General features: G+C 33.3%; 1 protein-coding gene across 1 annotated transcript in view; it reads left to right on the top strand.

Moving 5' to 3' along the window:
* The window catches only part of LOC117179092, an 887,384-nt gene that overhangs the window by 810,082 nt on the left and 70,212 nt on the right, over positions 1-7,090 (top strand). The gene's annotated exons all lie outside the window — the stretch shown is intronic.

The raw sequence follows: 7,090 nt of genomic DNA, 5'->3' as shown, positions 1-7,090 counted from the left end.
GGCGCATACTTTGAATAAAATATTTGTTATCATTCTCTTGAAATAAATGTGTTTTTTTCTTGAAAAAATACCGGTTTCATATGTATACACCTGGTATTACTACAGTAATGCACACTACCGAAATAGTTGATCGTTTGATGTATCATTAATTGTCTCGAACACTCTCACTCGTGGAAAAAAATGCTCTGAAAAGAAAGTTTGTATCTCAATGAGATCTACAACTTTTGTCTGAAAAATTTTGCAGAATTTTTCATACTAGCTTAGATAAACGCAACTATGATTTTTATGGTTTCACCATGAAGATGGCCTAGTCGCCAATGTTTACTATTAAATTCGTAATCAGCGCATCAAAGTACATAATTATGCGGAGTTTAAATAAAATCGGAGAATTAAGCTATTCGGAACTGCACCTTTTTTCAAGACAAAATATGTACTATAAGCAATTGAGAAAATTAAAAAATTAAACGAAACTTTATTTTATTTGATATAATAGGACTTTATTTGCGATCTTATTAGGATTGTTCTAACATATTTGGTTTATTAAGAAATTGCTAATTTCATGGGACGTGACAAATCACCCTTAATTTAAACATCGAAATTTAATTACCGCGTTTTTATTTTAAAATGATCAAATTTAAATGTATTTAAATTGTCGTTCTAAAATTCTGATTTCAATCATTAGGTTTTAATCATCATTTCATATAGAATATCATATATTCCTGATATGTTACCACTGTCTTCAGACAGTGCACTTTTAAGAAGAGAATGGACTACTGTTCAGTAGTTCTTTAGTTTGTTTCGTCTATGTTATTTCCTTTCTTGAATAACAAAGTAGGAAGAAGTAAGCCTGAATGGTTTAAAAGGGTCGTCAGAGGGGTAGAGCTAAAGATTATACCACAATGCGTGGAACAACCCTCGAATTAAGTCTGCGAGCCGTCTCCAGTGTACAGGATGACGCGGCGGTAGTTTTAGCGTGGAATCCAACAACGACGGAGAATGGATTCTTATTATTGCTCTTAAGGGATTACGCCCTGTAGTTTGCGGTGAAACGCGTTCCTAACTGTAATAACAGGGATCTACCTTACCTGCCGTGCCTAACTTCATTCTACTCACCCTTTTGTTATGTACGCTTCCATAAAATAATGTACACATGCATGTTAAAATGGAGAGATACCAAAATATTCCAGGAAAATGCTAAATATTTCTATAAACTTCTGTTCAATTGCTAATCTTAAATCACATATTTTATTTCTATTTAAAAGTGTTTGGCAGGATAATAATAATAATTTAAGTTTATTAGATGCTGGCAGGAAAGTAGGAGGTGAGACATTCCAGAATCTTACTTCCCTTCTGCATGCTTGTATTCACAGTCTCACGCAGTCTCGCCATTTTAGCAGAAAACAAGACATTTATAAACACCCACCGCGAGATTAGATTTGTTAAGATAATGGGGCGCTCGGGTTAGCGCCTCTTCTCTGCCACAACGGCATTATCGTGATGCTTCCAGCCACTACCTCTTTAGTCCCGAATATGACTTTAGTGGATACTCAGTTAATTTAAAACTGCTTCGCTCGATTTAGCAATCAACCTAACGGCTTTTTTCTTAAACTACAGTGTATTAAGAAAGACTTATACTCCTACATGCTCTTTATATGAAATTACGAAAGATATACGCGGTGGTGATCCCCCCTTGGATTTGTTGGCTTTCCATCACTTTTTCTTAATGTAAAATGGAGAAAAAAATCCATTCACTTTGTCCACAAGAAATTAATATAATTATTATTATTTGAAAATTTTCCTTCTGATAACACTTTGCAGAATTATTATTTTGGTACGACTTATTTTATTTAATGAATTATTAATAATTTTATATATTACATTCTCATCATTTATGATTGAGAAAGTATTAGAATTGTCGGAAATTTGACATCACACTTTTTCAACGGATCTCCACGTTTCGAGACCCCCTGAATCCGAAAATCAGGTTTTCACGATTGTGTCTGTCTGTCTGTCCGTCCGGCCATCCGTCCGTCCGTCCGTAAACACGATAACTCTCGAAAAAATAAACGAATCAAATCCATTTTTGTTACACTTTTTCTAGATCCTAAAAGAAAGGACAAGTTCGTTAACCAGCCATTTTTTATAAAAATTCAAAAAGTGAGCGCATTTAACAAATTTTTGAGAACACCTTTTTCTGAATTTGAAAATTCTATTCACGGATATTCATAGTATTGAAAAAAGCAAACAAGTTATCCTCATGACTTTTCGATAAAAATAAAATTCTCAGAGTTATAATGTTTTCAAAATTTTTTTAATCAACCGAAAATCAAAATTTGAAGCCGAAAACCGCACGATATGAAAAAAAGTCAAGAAAAAAAATGTTTCTTTTTTAAATCCCTACAAGATTATCATAAACAATTTTTGGATTTTCTTCAAAAATCGAAAATTCAAATTTTGATTGCACAAAAAATAATGGAAAATAAAAAATTCCATTTTGTGGACAAACTATGCAGGATACAAAAAAATATGAATTAACAAAAATGGTTATCCCAAAAAAGATCTACAATTTCGTTAAAAATAACTTCTTGGTAGGACGCGTACTTTTTGTTTTATTCGTGAAAAATAACGTAGAAAAAAGTAAAATAAATAAAATGTGTGGAAAAACGACGAAAGTTACGGAAAAAAAATCCAACAAAACCTCTTTACAAATGTCTGTCGGAAATCGAGCGCACAGCGAGAGTGTCTCGATGAGAATGTGTACCTCAAAGCCTACAGAGCTTTGAGAAATTTAATCTTTGACTATACTTAATTAAGTAGACAATTCAGAATATGAAGACGCATATAAATACTGCTATCTAAAAGAGATATTTTTGATAAAGTTTTTTCAAGCTAACTTATTAGACCTAAAAAGTTCCTGGGAATATTTTAAAACATTTTAAAATCTTCAAAATTCTGTAAAATCCCTCAATTTCTGTGAATAAATTCTTTAAAATCCATTTCAATAAAAATAAAATTTGATCTTTCGAATTACTGAAATCCTCGAATATCTGATAAAATTTCTTAAAAGTTCTTTCAAGTTTTTATAAATCTTGAAAATCCTCTGAAAATACCATGGAAGTTTGTTCGTTATCCTCAAATCTTATATATCCTATGCAATCCTTGCAAATCTTTCGAAATTGAAAAAACTCTTAAAAACCGCATACTAACGTCTTGTGAAATCCTTTGCAATTTATAGATATATTGTAAATTTGTCGAATTTTTTATGTCTATTAAAATCATTTAAAAGTCACTTAAAATTATCCCGTAAAAATTCTTTGAAATCCTTATCGTTCACTAAAGTCCCTTCAGTCATTAAAAATACCTTAAGACTTTTCAAATCCTATGAAATCTTTCAAAATTCTTCATCAGCTTAGGAAATACTGTGACATATATAGTTTTTAACTCACCCATGTATCATAATTCTAAAGAATATTTTTTTAATTCTGCCTAAATTATTTGATGAATTAATGGATTAAACTTTATTTTACTTTAATTGTAAATAATTCTTTTAAAGAATTCTAATACCTTTAAGACTTTGATTTTTTCGGTTAGTACTCAATACTCAAATTGATCATTTTTTCAAGAATGAAAGTTTTAATTTTTTTACTTTTATATCATGGAAAAATTTGTAGTGGTTGGGTATTGACTGGAAACTTTTTTTTATTCTTAAAAGCCACCTTGAAACATTTATATTGAGAATTTGTCTTTATTAAGAAGCTTATCGCGTCCATTGCTTCCACGCGAGTTCTCTGGATCTCCGCTTCAGATGAACAATAGGTACGAAACAATCAAAGTAAAAAAATGAATATAACGGAATTGAGCCTGAAGAAGAGAAACCGCGACGCCAAAGTGGATTTACTTTCCAGGTGTTGTCGCTCGCCATGAAGTAACTTTATTTCGAGCATTATCGAAAAAAACACAATGAAATTTAGCGATCCGTCAGGCTGCGGCTCTGTAGGTCTAAGTAATGTAATAAATAGCAAAAATGAATAGCTGCGAATAACAAAATAATTTTTGAGAGATTTTTATTTGTTATAATAAGAATTTTGAATAATGAGGAAGTATCAAAGACATGTGCATTGTGCCACTTGGTAGTATTTTGTTAATTACTTTATTAATCATTCCTTTATTAGTATAACTTAAGAGTTTGAATGTATATACAGATAGAGCTGTACATTTTCGAAAAATCAGCAAGGTACCAAGTGACTCTGGAAACTACTAGAAGGCTGGTGGACAGGTTGCCAGATATGTCTACGTAGGATCGAAATGTAATTAAGAGAGCAAATAATCCATGCCGAACAAACTCGAGGCTGGATCAAAGAACTCAAACGAAGGTTAGATAGTAGCATTGCACAGAAACCGGAAGTAGTAGTGGAACTGGAAGTGGATATCCACTACGTAGACGTAGACGATGTGTCGACGTCTGGCATCAACGTGGACGAGTTTGTGGGGCAAAAGACCACTGTAGCAAGGCAGAGACCCTCGATAAATATTTCCGTCAAGTGACCGGGAGTCCGGGGTTGGAATTCAAAGAGAGCCGAAAGGTGGAATCGAGAGCATCCTCTTTCCCTTTTCCTCAGAAGGGGGAGGGTGGCTAAGGGGGAAAAAGTGAGAGGGCAGTATATTTGCGTTACGTTACGTAGTTGCGCGTTTAATCAGCCGTGTGCCCGGAAAGAGGGGCGTTTGAAGAAGAAAAAGGATGAGAGTCGGCGAAGAAGCGGTATGAGTAGAAAACGGAGAACCGTGAGATGAGGACCGAGTGCCTTTGGAAAGCCAAAGTGAGGACCTAGTTTATTGCTAGGTAGTTTCGAGAATGCTTGGACATTGGAAACGAACCGATTCACTACCTTGGACTTATCCAGTGAAATTAACCGCTCCAAGTTTGCTGATAAATTAATCTACGAGGGTTTGATTTTCTCGACAATTTAGAATTACTTCCAAACTACTTTATCTTCTTCATATTCGCTCTGCTGATTGAACAACAATTGAGACATTTTATACACAAAGAGATGCCAATGGTCCCAAGTAACAGGATACCATCTTGGATAGTGGTATATCCGGTATAGGTTATAAACAAGTTTCCAGATTTTTCCAGCTAAATAGAATTTTGTCATTCAAACACTTTATTGTGCGATTTAGTTTAATAAATTAAAGATTCCCTTTAATTAGAAGAAGGAAAGTATAAAATTCGTTGTACATAGGTCAGAAATAAAATGAACCTTCAAAATATTGGATCAAAAAAAGAGAGTAGTGAAAGGGGCGGAGACATGTGAAATCGAAAAAGTCGAGAGAAAATTAGAAGGGGTGGTAGCTTGTAGGCGTCGATACCGTGACAGATTGCCCCCGGTATTTTCCACCACATACATCATCGGCACCCGCCAACCCTTAGTTCTACTTCGATGCCCTCCGCCATCGAATCTCTTAATTGGCATCGCTACCTTCAAGCTGGCATTTACGAAATTTTCTGCTTTGAAGATCATCACTAAAAAAAGGAGAAATACACTTTCTGCAAATTTATGCTCTTTCTGCTATCGGCAATATTTCTTTTTTGCGACTCAGCAGTTCATCAAGATTAATTACAAATGAAACAACTAAGGTGGGGTAATTTAATTGAAGAATGTCAGAATTTAGTCTGGAAAAATTATATGATTAACCATATGTAGTCATTCACATAGAACATATATTTATGGTCCGTATTGAATAGAGTCATGTATTTTTTCTTTGAACATGAAGTTTACCCATTCAAGGTTGCTTTACGGATATGAGTATAGTGCTTGTAGGTTCAGTACAGTCCAACTGATATAGTTAATTTTCATTCGGACCCTCATGTATAGAGCTTAAGACAATTTGAACTATAAATAGGACATCAGTATTGTGAATTACCTGTTGACAATTTGATTCCCACCATATTTAGAAAAGTTTTAGCAAGAATGTTGTTCATTGGATATTAATTTACACCGCATGCTATCCTTTCATGCTAATACATGAAAGGAAGGGATCTGCTCATTTGATCTTTTTGAATCTGTGAAGTGTACCAAACCGTAGATAGTTCCTTTTGTTTTCATTCCTACACATTGCTCCTTTGTAAACTTTGCTTAGTGTGGAGAATTCGGTTGATCATATTTAGGCTTGGAATGATAGAGATTGAAATAATTATATTGGACTAAATGCAGTACTGATGTCAACTGTGATTTTGTGGACCGACTAGTTATAGAAATATTACAGAGAGTTTATCTAAAATTTCGCTTTTTCGAACCATATATGGTAGTAGGGCAAAGCATAAAAAATAGTCCACTTTTCCTGAAAATGCAATTCAAAGAAAGATGTTGATGTTAGATAATAGTTATTTCAAACTCAATTAGAAACGTTGAATGGGCACTATTATATTCTACTTATATTTTTACGTAGTCAAAATCTCACTACAATTAAAATAAAGTAAAAAAAATAATATACTTCTGAAAATTCATATTAACATAAATACTGGTTGTCTAAACTGATTATTTATAAACATAATGAAAAAATATGCTTTTATTTAAAAACCGATATTTTACTGAAATCCTGCTTTTCCGACCATTTTGGCAGTATCCAGATGTACCGAAAAATTCGGATATTCATACCGAAATTTTATTACAAATAGCCTCTTTTCCAGGTCTATTAGTACCGAAAAAACGGGTTATTTGTACCGAAATCACGGTACCAATATCCACAACCTTCAATTTTATTACTAGCTCGTATGTATATTTTAATTGGATTTGCTAGCTTTATCCAGCTTTTTTAAATATATTGAAAGCCTACCAAAATCATATGCGCGGTAAAAATTGTTTGAAGTACAACTATATGAATTTGTGAAAACAAAGTTTGCTAAGCAATTAGTGAAAACATGTTCATAAAAATATATATAAACCCGAGTAACAATTATCCGACCTAGTTTCAACTTGAATTGCCGCCGATCAAGACATGCTAAAGTCGAAAAGTTCAACTTCAGCATGTCTCAGTTTTGAGACGGAGCTAGACTTCGATTTGTCTTGGATAAGAGCTAATCTTTGTTACT

Source organism: Belonocnema kinseyi, chromosome 8 (genome assembly GCF_010883055.1).
Source record: "Belonocnema kinseyi isolate 2016_QV_RU_SX_M_011 chromosome 8, B_treatae_v1, whole genome shotgun sequence".
In the NCBI taxonomy this organism is placed as follows: domain Eukaryota; kingdom Metazoa; phylum Arthropoda; class Insecta; order Hymenoptera; family Cynipidae; genus Belonocnema; species Belonocnema kinseyi.
Note: the sequence above shows the minus strand (reverse complement) of the source record. Positions and strands in the feature narration are given on the sequence as shown.